Below are 11136 nucleotides of genomic sequence, written 5' to 3'. Positions count from 1 at the left end.
AGGCCATGAAATCTTTTACAAAGAGCAGAGGAGTTATACCTGTAGTAATCAGAGGTCAACACTCTGGTGAGTGAACAGCAGCATGCTTTATTGAACATAACTGTTTACAGAGGGTGGTAACAGAGGACATCTTCCTGGAACCCTGATTACACAAGGCTCCAGTGCTATTTGATCCAAATGTAACAGTGATATAGGCATATGCTTAGCAGCTGTAATAAAAACAAAATACTGATTTCATAAATCTGAAATTTAAAAAAATACATAAAATACTGGATAAACTCAACAAATCTGGGAGCATCAACGGAGAGAGAAATGGAATTAACGCTTTGAATCCAGTATGAATCTTCTTCAGAATTTCTTCAGTTCTGAACGAGTCAGATTGGACTCAAAATGCTAATCGTTTCTCTCCACACATGCTGCCAGACTTACTGAGTTTCTCTAGCATTCCCTGTTTTATTTCCTGAATAGGTACACCATAATACAGATCTGATTCCCTTTCCTTTTTAATTCCCAGTCTCCCGAACAATATTTCATTTATTACAGCTCTGAGTTCTGAGGAAGGGTCACCGGACCCGAAACGTTAATTCTGATTTTTTTCTTCACAGATGCTGCCAGACCTGCTGAGCTTTTCCAGCAACTTCTGTTCCGCAGTTCTCTCGGTTTTCATTTATTACACTTGGCTACAGTTCAACAAACACATTGGAGCGTTTTATGAAAGACACACAAATACAAGTCCTTGTGCTTTTAATAGTTCTTTCATTCTTTCCTGTTGTAACATATTGAACAGTACTCAGTTTAGGTTCGAGGACAACAGAAGCAGTCCAAGCAATACTCAAGACATACGGTCACTTAAAATTAACAAGTGGATAAGACAGCATGAGTGATAGTGTCACTAGTGCAGTGAAGGTGTGCATTAGACTGGATTTAGTTAGTGTAGGAGAAGTTGTGACAGAAATGTTATTGGCTTACTTGAACAGATGTATTCCATTCATTCTGATTTAACAACCTGTGCATGTACCAAACAGGCCAAAAGTGGTTTCATCAAACAAAACTGCATATAGGTTCGAGCACCGAGTAGCTCCATAACACCAACAATGCCCCACTTGCTTTCATAGTAACAGGAGTGGGCCATTCAGCCCTTGACCCTGCTCCACCATTCTACATGATTATGGCTGATCAAACACTTCAATGCCTTTTCACTCAACTCATGCTCATAAACCTGAATGCCACTGGTAATCAAGAATTAATCTTTACTTGAACATACTTCTACAGCCCTCTCTGACACAGAAAAGTTGACAACCCTTCGAGTAAAATAATTTCTTCTCGTCCCCAGCGTTAAGTAGCATCCCCCTTATTTTTAAATTGTGCCTCCGGTTTCTACACTCCCTAACCTGGGGAAACATCTACCCTGTCTATCACTTAAATATTTTGTAAGTTTCAACTATATCAGCTGTCATCCTTCGAACCCATTAAGAACACAGGCCCAGTTTACCCAATCTCTCTTTGCAGGACAGTCACACTGACCCAGGAACAAATCTGATGAGCTTCCATTGCACACCCTTTATGGTACTAATACCATTCCTGAGAAAAGAAGGCTAAAAATGCACACACTACTCTAGGTGGATTCTAACCAAGCTCGCATACTGTTGGAGCAGGATTTCACCATTCTTTCACTCAAATCCTGTTACAATAAAGACAAACATTCAATTAGCTTTTGCAATAGCTTGCTGCCCCTCCGTATTAGCACGCAGCGACTTATCAAGTTGGTCACCTAGGTTCCTTTGAGCATCTCTACTTTCAATGTCTTAATACCATATTTCTGCCTCAAGGTCAAGATAATTAGCCAGACTAGGCTAGAACACGCAGGGAGACAAGCTGGTCAAGCCTGTCATCCTGTTAAAACAAAAATTAGGCCACATTGGATATCAGGGATTAGTATCTTGACAAGGGTGGGTGAGTGAGACAAGTGGTATCCTCCAAACTAGGGATACAAAGTCACTTCCTCAAGCAATGTGACCCTACTGCCAAATGCTGGACATCACAGACAAGATTCCTTTAGTGAAAATACTTCCCAAAAGACAATGATTTTGGACTGCATCATCACCCCTCCTTCATTTTCCATCAGGACAGGAAAATACACTGCTGCTGTGCATCCTGTGTCGGGCCTATCAAAGTTGAGATCCATAGATCTTTGTCAGGCTAGCTTATGATGGGATATGGAATAAATGTGGGTAAAGTGGCATTGATGTGGCATGCAGGACCAACAGGCTGAATGGATTAGCCCTGCCCCTATCTGCAGGCCTCAGTGACAATGGCAGGTTTGCACTGCAAGATTGCTGGATCTGCAAAACGTGCAGAAATGCCTCACAATCACCGATAATCATAGCAGCTAAAACTGCAAATTGTGTGGTGAGAGAAAAGATCACAGCTTCCCCTAGCCACAGACCAAACATAACATACAATGTCATGGACTGCACTCCATTTATTAGCAACTCCTTTCCTGACTGGGGGTGTGCCCATGTAAGAACACTGATTCAAAAAGGCAGCTCACCATCAACTTCTCAAGACCAACTAGGGATAGCTAATAAGCGCTGGCTTAACCAGCGACACCCACATCCTGTCAATGAATTAAAAACTGTAGACAGAACACTCTGATAGAGATGAATATTCGCATATGAGCTTCCAAAATGATAAACTGTGAACAATTTCTGTATCCCCAAAGGTAATCTAGTGAGACACCAATTTAACACTGGAGCCTGAATTATTTAATTGTAGTATGCTACATTCCACAGAGACTACTCCCACCATCTCAGCAGTCGAGCATATGTCATGTTGATTTGGTATTTGATCACCTAGGAGTGGCTTAGCCTCCTATCTTTATTACTTTGAAACCTGTTATTATCAGATTTTCTTCCAGCTTGATTGACACAACATTACTTTCTTCTGAGGAGACTCTGTTCGCGCACCTGCTACTCCACAGGAGGAATTATGCTAATCACCAGTCTTGTTTGCAGCTTATTAATTTTACACTCCTATATCTCTTACTCTATAATCACCTATCCAGCTTGCTTTGTGCATGCCCGTCCCACTTTCTTTGCAACCAGATGGCTCAATTTTTCCAACAGGCTGTGCTTCTCTTAAAAAAAAATTATGCTTAACAACAAGTTTGACATTTCAAAATGTTAAGCTCTCAACTTTCCTGCTTCCTCCATGATGGGGGTTACAGCATGGAACAGTAACACTGTCGCAAAAGAACTATGCAAACCACGACAACATCTCAGACAAATTTCAATGCCAGCTGAAAGTTTAAAGTATCCAAGGAATGACAATCTCCACTGGGAGTGGCTGTGTTAGGAGGCACACATACAAAGAGAAACTGGAGTAAGGGTGGCACAAATTGCTGCTTTGAGAAAAAAAACCACAATGTGATCATGACCTAAAACCTGTTCAGCAAGATGAGAATGCTAGGGAGGCAGTGGCATCGTGGGAACTTCACTGAATCCGTGTCACAACCAGAACTCAAGTGAAATTCTCCGAATTTGCCATGTTTCCAGACAGGATTCCCAAATCGACAAGGCCCTGGCTGAGGAGGGAACAATTGGCTACCCATCTTTATTCACCTGCACCCTTGGTTGGTCTCTACAAAGGATAGAAAGGATTGCTTCCCTTGTGGATACATTTGTCAGAGCCCAAGTGAATTTATGCTGTAAAAAGGATCTGATTTAATCAGGTTTCCTTGAATTAGCAAAAATGTGAGTTTATCAATTCTAGATAGAAGGAAAAATATTAACGCATACACATAGAAATGAGAGAAGATGAAAACAAGTGAACAAATTGTTTGTGAAGAATGGATACAAAAATGTTATTATTATTGGATGGCACTGCTTGAGTTGTAATTGCCAGCTGTGCAGTCAATTTTGAGATTCTTGGTTTTGCAGGTGGTTCGAAATTCCTTTGTCTTGATTCCTTCACGCTTGGCTGGCAGCAGTCAGAGATTGCTTTTGCCCTTTGCTTAACTTGTAGAGCTGGATTGTTTAAATGGCTTTTCTTAAACCTCTAATTCACACAGTACGAAGTTCAACTAATAACATACATAGCCTAAAATAAAACAAAGAACTACAAATGCTGGAAATGTGAAACAAAAACATAAATTTCTGGAGAAACTCAGCAGGTCTGGCAGCATCTGTGGAGAGAAAGCAGGACTATCTAGTTCTGAGGAAGGGTCACTGAGGAAGGAATCTTGCAGCGAGTAACTCATCTTCTGACTCCCCAAAGTCTGTCGACAAGTCAGGAGTGTGGTGAAATATTACCCACTTGCCTGGATGAGAGTAACTCCAATAATCAAGAAACTTGGTACGATGCAGGGCAAGGCAGCCTGCTTGTTTGACACCACATCCACAGGCATCCACTGCTTCTACCAAAGCTCAGCAGCAATATGTACCATCCACAAAGATGCTTTGCAGAAATTCACAAATAGCACCTTCCAAACCCCTGGGCACCACCATCTGAAAGGACAACGGCTGCAGATACATGGGAACACTATCACCTACAAGTTTCCTCCAAGCCACTCACCATCCTGACATTGTCACTGAGTCAAAATCTTGGAACTCCCTCCCAAACCTACAGCATGTGGGACTATGGTGGTTGAAGAAGGCAGCTCAGCCCTACCTTCAAAGAGACAACTCGGGATGGTCAGTAAATGCTGGCCCAGCTAGTGACGGTGATGTCTATGAATGAATAAAATAATCAAATCGATTCTATGCTCACTTCATGCACATACCCTCCACTGACTACATTTTGTAACAGAAAGAATTTTGTTCTAATAAAATTTGCTGGATGAACTCAACAAGTCAGGCAGTATGTGCGGAGAGAGAAACAAAGTTTCAGGTCATTAACTTGGTGCCTCTGTCCATCATTGCCACTAGGCCTGCTGAGTGTCTTTTGTATATTTTTTTCTTCTTGTTTCAGATCTCCAGCAGCCGTAGTATTTTACATTTGTATTGACAAATAATCTTACTGCATTCATGGAGATACTTTGTCGTCATTTTGGAGATGACTTGCACAGTTTTGTTTTGTGTGTTTAGCATAAAATAAACCACAAGCCTCCCTTACTCATTAAATGACAATGCTGTCCATATGAAAATATCTCTCCATCTAGTGAATCACTCGCTAATAATGATTACATTCAGAGAAATGCAATAACAAATTATGTTTAAGAAGTGCTTTCTACATATTAAAAGTTCCCAGGGCACTTCACTGAGGAGACTTTTTAATAAGAAACAAAAACCATGCTGTATAACAGGAAAAATTATGAGACTTGAAAATGGAGATTTATAGAAACTAAAACTGAAAGCTGGATGTAAAAAAAACAGTTTACCATATCAAAGTCAACAATCATAAAAGCCTGTAAGTGAGATATTTTGCAGCAATAAGAAAATTATCTTGAAATAAATGTAACCTCTAAATCATATTGAATGCTGAAGCTTGAAAACGTAGCGGTAACTCCAACTTAAAGTCGCTTTATTGAATGACTTTCTAAAGCTCTAATTAAAAAGCATCCCAGTTTGTTGTTTAATTGAAAATTCTGATCACTAAGCAGAATGGAAGGCCTTGAAATAAACGGGACTGGAGTACAGTTGGGCAAAGTCAGCATAATACATGGTCTTTGAAAAGGTTCGCTTCCCAAGCCATGCACTGAGCAATCCCCTAGGTTCTGACCCCAGCCCAACTGAGTAATTGTTAAAAAGGAGGTCAGCTCAAATTATCACAGTCCATTAAAAATGTCCTGTTTTCACTTAAATTATCCATCCAAACCAGTTTTCAGAAAGCCAGAATTATATTCCCAATCAGTTGAACGTCAGTTCCAGCAGCCTCTTTTCATAACTTGAAACTCAAATTTGCAGAATCTCTGAATGCTCTGCATTGCAAAGTCTCTTTGGAGGGGCCAGTGCAATGATAAATATTCAACGCAAGATATTATTCCTAAATTATAAAGTGGTCCCTCATACTCAGCATATGCTTCGAGGTCAACAAAACGTTTTGTATAACCACTATAAAATCTCTGTAGTTCCAGATATACTTGGGTAAGTAATTCAAGATCAAGGATTGACAGGTTGTGTGTCTCCTCTGTCTCGAACAAGTAGAGAAGGATTTGCAAATGACCTAATAATATTTCGCTAGAATGGATACAGGAGATTGTCTTCTCTTGGGATGCAGAGCATAACTAGAGGCCAGTAACACAAGGTAGCCACCAAAGAATCTAATTGGGAATTCAGAAGAAACCATTTCATTCCAAGACTGGTAAGAATGTGGAACTCAGTGGGAGTGATTTAAGAGAAGAGCACCGATGCATTTGCAGGGGAAATTAGACAAACAGAAGAATAAAAAGGTTACAAAAGCAAATCTGGATGAGAGGTGGTGTAAGTGCAGCATTAACAGCATCAACTGGTGGACTAGTTCTGTCACATGTAGCTTAGGTCATGTCCAATCAAGACATATCACTCTCCGAACTTTCAAGACGCAAACTTGACTTTTTGAAATTGTCCACTTTTTAGAGGAAAAGCCAACGTTCTGCAGATGTGGCCACCAAAGGTCATGCGATCTTTTTTGATTTCCAGACAGAAAGGATTAACTTATGGGCAAGCATGATTCTGAAAATATAAACTTGCCTGAGTGGAAGACCCTTCCGTGAAAAAAGATATTCAAAACATGAAACCTTTTTACACCTCCTATTTTCCAGTATTTTCCAAAGCTCAGATTCAAAAATCCTCTCCATCTTCTGTCCACAAGCTCAAAACTTAAAGTTGCAGTGAAATGAGTTTATCAAAAGCAGGTCTGTACAGTCACCAGTCAGTATTGTGGTGTGATGACCTTCTAACTTTGAATCAGTCACATGATCAAAACTGACCTCTTCATTCCAGGAAGCAGCAAGAGTTAAGCCAGTCAGCTGATCAATAGGATACAGTGAGGGACCAGCACTCCAGCAAGACAGAGCATGGCCTAACAACCAATGAGTCAACCCAGATAATGAGAGTGGGGCTAATTTGTCTTCAGCTCAAGAATTTGTCTCCACAGATACTTGTTTAAATTTCTCTGGAAACCTAGAGATTTTCAACTTTCACTCATCTCCCCAAACCACAAGGCAGAATCCTCGAAAAATGGTCTGATTCAAATAAATGATTTTTTAAAACTTAAGTATGCACTTTAACTCTAGAACTCATTGGCACATGTATGCCAATGAGTCTGTTTGTGGGAGTGTGTGTTCTGGTTGCATTTATAGTTCATGATGAAACATTTCTTTTCAGATTTAAACTTACCAGAAAGGCTGTCTTGCGTCTATTATTTAAAGTCACACGGGATTTTAAAAATACACCCCCTAAAAAGCACAACTTGCAGCAAACAAATGGGGTTTGGAGAAAAGAGAAAAGATATCCTGCCATTTCCCGCTGTTCTGTAGCATCTCTAGGATTTTTGCAATCTCAATAAAATGTTCATAAGAATAATGACTGATCCCAAGGTACACCCGATTCCAAATTCACATTTCAATGAAGCTGACAAAGCAGGCAATCAACTGTTTGCCTTTACAACCTCGTTCTAAATATGTCATGCAGAATGTTTCAAAATCCAAGCTATAGCACATTCTCCGGTCAATCCTACTCCACTGTTTTAGTTACAGTTTCAACGAGTTACAGTAGCTATTAGCCTGGACTGTAAATCATACCCAATATCCTTGAAATCATCACCCACAGAATCTGTAACATGAATTGAATCTATCGTCTAATGCGTAGTTAGTTTGAAGTGCTATTGGCCACATGTCTTGGCCTAGCCAGTTAGTGAGAGAAATGGTTATCTATTTGCTTCAATCTAGTTAGTAAGTACAATTTTGGTAATCAAAAAGAAGAACTGCTTTCCAGCAGAAGTTGCTCAAATCAGCTGTTTGTACAATTAATGGCAGCTAGTCATACAAAGAATAGTGGACGATAACGTTTAAAGAAAGTAATCTCATCAAGAGGTTAGGGTATGGCATTCGAAACCATAACAACAGATCTCAAGCCATTTAAAGCATTATATCTGAGCCTTAAGATTAAAGTACAGCGAAGGAATCATTCCTCATGATCTATTGCTGTGGGGGAGATTCATTTTTTTAAGTGGACATTTCATTCAGTTTAACTCTGTAGTCATGGCAGCAGATTTTTCTGTGTTAGCATTACTGTCAATAATCTCCTCTTTGTTGAAAGATGACGACATTTGTACGGTAGGGTTAATGAAAATAGCATCATTAATACAAACTTAGAGAGATGCAAGATAAACTGCAATCGGATGTGACAATGAGCAGATTAAATGGTGGCTGATTGGCTAAGACAAGATTGATACACATTGAAGAAGTGGATAGGAGATCAAGCAGTCAACGTAATCTTTTTCAAATCCCTTGAGTGACCATGTTACAAGGACTCTTTCAAGCATTTTGGGTTTCCACTCCTCCCTTTTGCTTTGTCTGTTGTATCTAAGTGCATGTGATCAATTTGGCTCAGGATCATCTCTCAAAATACGCGAGTTTCTCTAATTCAGTCTGGGAGCGAGCTTGCCTCTCAGTCATAAGATTCAAGTCCCACACGAGAGTTGAACAAAAACTTCAGGCTGAAGGTCCACTGCAGTATGGAATGAATGCATGACCATGTAGGTATTTTGTAGTTTTAAAAATGGGGTATAGTTTGAGTCACAGTCGTAAATTAGGAATGCTTTCTTTTTCCCCTCCACTTGTTAAAGTCGTGTATTACAATAAAAGAGAATTACTCTCTCTTATTGATGAAACCCGATGAGAATTGCTTTTGTCCGAAATAGCAGTCAGTCAGTCAGTCAGTCAGGCAAACTGGGATTTTATACACTCGGCATGCAGAAGAGTGAGGCATGATTATTAGTGAACTCTTCTCATGATAATACATTGACCCTGAGACTGCTTGCTCCTTATCTCCAAATTCACATGTAACATACAAGTTAAGAGCAAGAGCAAACCATTCAGCCCCTCAAGCCTGCTCCATTCAATGAGGTCTAAGATCTCTAATCTATAATCTAAGGTCTATACTCTATAATCTGATTGAAACTTTAGATTCACATTCCTGCCTACCCCAATAACATTTCATCCCCTTTCTTAAGAATGTATAATGCCACCACTACAAGCAAATGCACCCTTCGCACTCTGAAGCATCTACCCTCACACCATCACATCATTCATTCTGCATTGCATTGTGGTCTTGTATTCTGCTTCCAGCTCTTGCGGTTTAGTTAGCTCTAAAGTGGATCTATCTTTACTTTTCACTGTTTCTTTACCTTTCTGAAAAAATGCATCTCATAGTGGCAGTGTCTTTAGCAGTCTGTGGAATTCCCACCTTAAAATCTCTCTGCCTCCCTTCTCTCCTTTACAACATTCTTTAAAGCCTACTTTACCAATTGTTTGGTCACCTGTCTTAATCAAATCTCTGAACCCACCAAGGTTCTGGGTCAACTTTTGGCCGAGTTACACTTCTGTGTTGCACTTTGGGTTACTTAACTGTATACATGGCACAATATAAATGCAACATTCTGTGCTGCTAAGCTTGGAATGGAGGCTAAGCAATTAACTTGCAATTTTGTGCCCAAAACATTGTAAGCCACCTATTGTGTAGAATTCTCCTCAGTTATTTTAATTCTTGCTTTGTAACCAAACAGGAAATATGTAGAAAGAAATTTTTCAGGGATGGTGATATTGAAGTCAAGGATGTAGAGTTACTCATGAACAATTGGTTGGCCATTTTCTATGTTGACTTCCTTTATGGATGAATTTTGGCCAAACAATGAATATTATCACTAGAGTCAACAGGAGAGTTCACTTTTATTTCAAGATTTTGCAAAAAGGCTGATAAGATTACATGTTTGTTTAGAGACCAGGGAACAAGAAACAGTACAGTATTGGGTACTTTCAAAGCTTTCACTCAGTCATTTTAACCAAATGTTTAGGGCTTTTTTTCCATGCCCAATACTTTTTCCAGAAATTGTACTTTCTAGAAATTAATACCAACTTCCTCCCTATTTGTTGCAAATCCATGCTAAAGGTTCACTTTGTAAGTGCATGCAAATGTAAGGCATCACATGAAAGGATGCAGGAAAATACCTGCCAGCCCTCTATGATGAATGAAAAAGGAAGTTCCAAAAATTGTGGAAAATGTCTCAAGGCAACTTTGTTTGGGGTGGCAGAGGCATGGTGGCAATGTTACTGGTCTAGTAATCCAGAGCACAGACAAATGTTCAGTGAACATGGGTTCAAATCCCACCATGCAAGATGGTGAAATTCAAATTCAATGAAAGACATCTGAAATTAAAAGGGAGTCTTGTGGCGAACTTGTGTTGATTGTTATAAAAATCCATCGGACACTCTAATGTCCTTAAGGGACGGATATCTGCCATCCTTACCTGGTCTGCCCTAAAGGATTCCAGACTTACAGCAATGTGGTGGAGTCATACTTGCCCTCTGAAATGGTCTAATAAACCTTGCACTTCAAGGGCAATTAGAGATGGACAATAAATTTTGGCCCAGCAAGCAATACTCACATCCCATGAATGAAAAGGAGATAAGCATCTTGCATATGGAGAGGGGTGGGGTGAAGAATGTAACTAATTGGGAATTTAAAAAAAATTTCCTCAAAGACTGGTTCATGTAAATTAGAAGCTGAAATATCATAACCCTTGAAAATGGGTTTTAAAAATGATAAAACTATGAGAAATTGGCATGATACAAATATAAAATTAATTTTCTAGGATGAAAGGAAGCTCTTCAGCAATAGGTATGACATTTTACCCCATTAAAAACTCAGTTACATCTTATTCGGAAATAACTTCTTGTGAAATTTAACAGTAATATTACAATGGGAAGAACAGTGGCATAAGTTTAAAGAAACACTTAACACGATACAAAACCAGTGTATACCCTTGAGGGGGAAGAGCTTCACTTCACAAAGAAAATCAGCCATGAACAACAAAACAGATAAGGGATAGCATAAAATGAAAAGGGCTTACAAGAAACAGCACAGAGTCTGCTGAATGGGAAAGGTACAAAGACCAGCAAAGGCCACAAAGCAGTCTATATGAACTGTTAAAAAGGGG

Source organism: Rhincodon typus, chromosome 1 (assembly GCF_021869965.1).
Source record: "Rhincodon typus isolate 14 chromosome 1, sRhiTyp1.1, whole genome shotgun sequence".
NCBI classification, from domain to species: Eukaryota; Metazoa; Chordata; class Chondrichthyes; order Orectolobiformes; family Rhincodontidae; genus Rhincodon; species Rhincodon typus.
The sequence above is the reverse complement of the archived record's forward strand: the minus strand, read 5'-3'. Positions refer to the sequence as shown.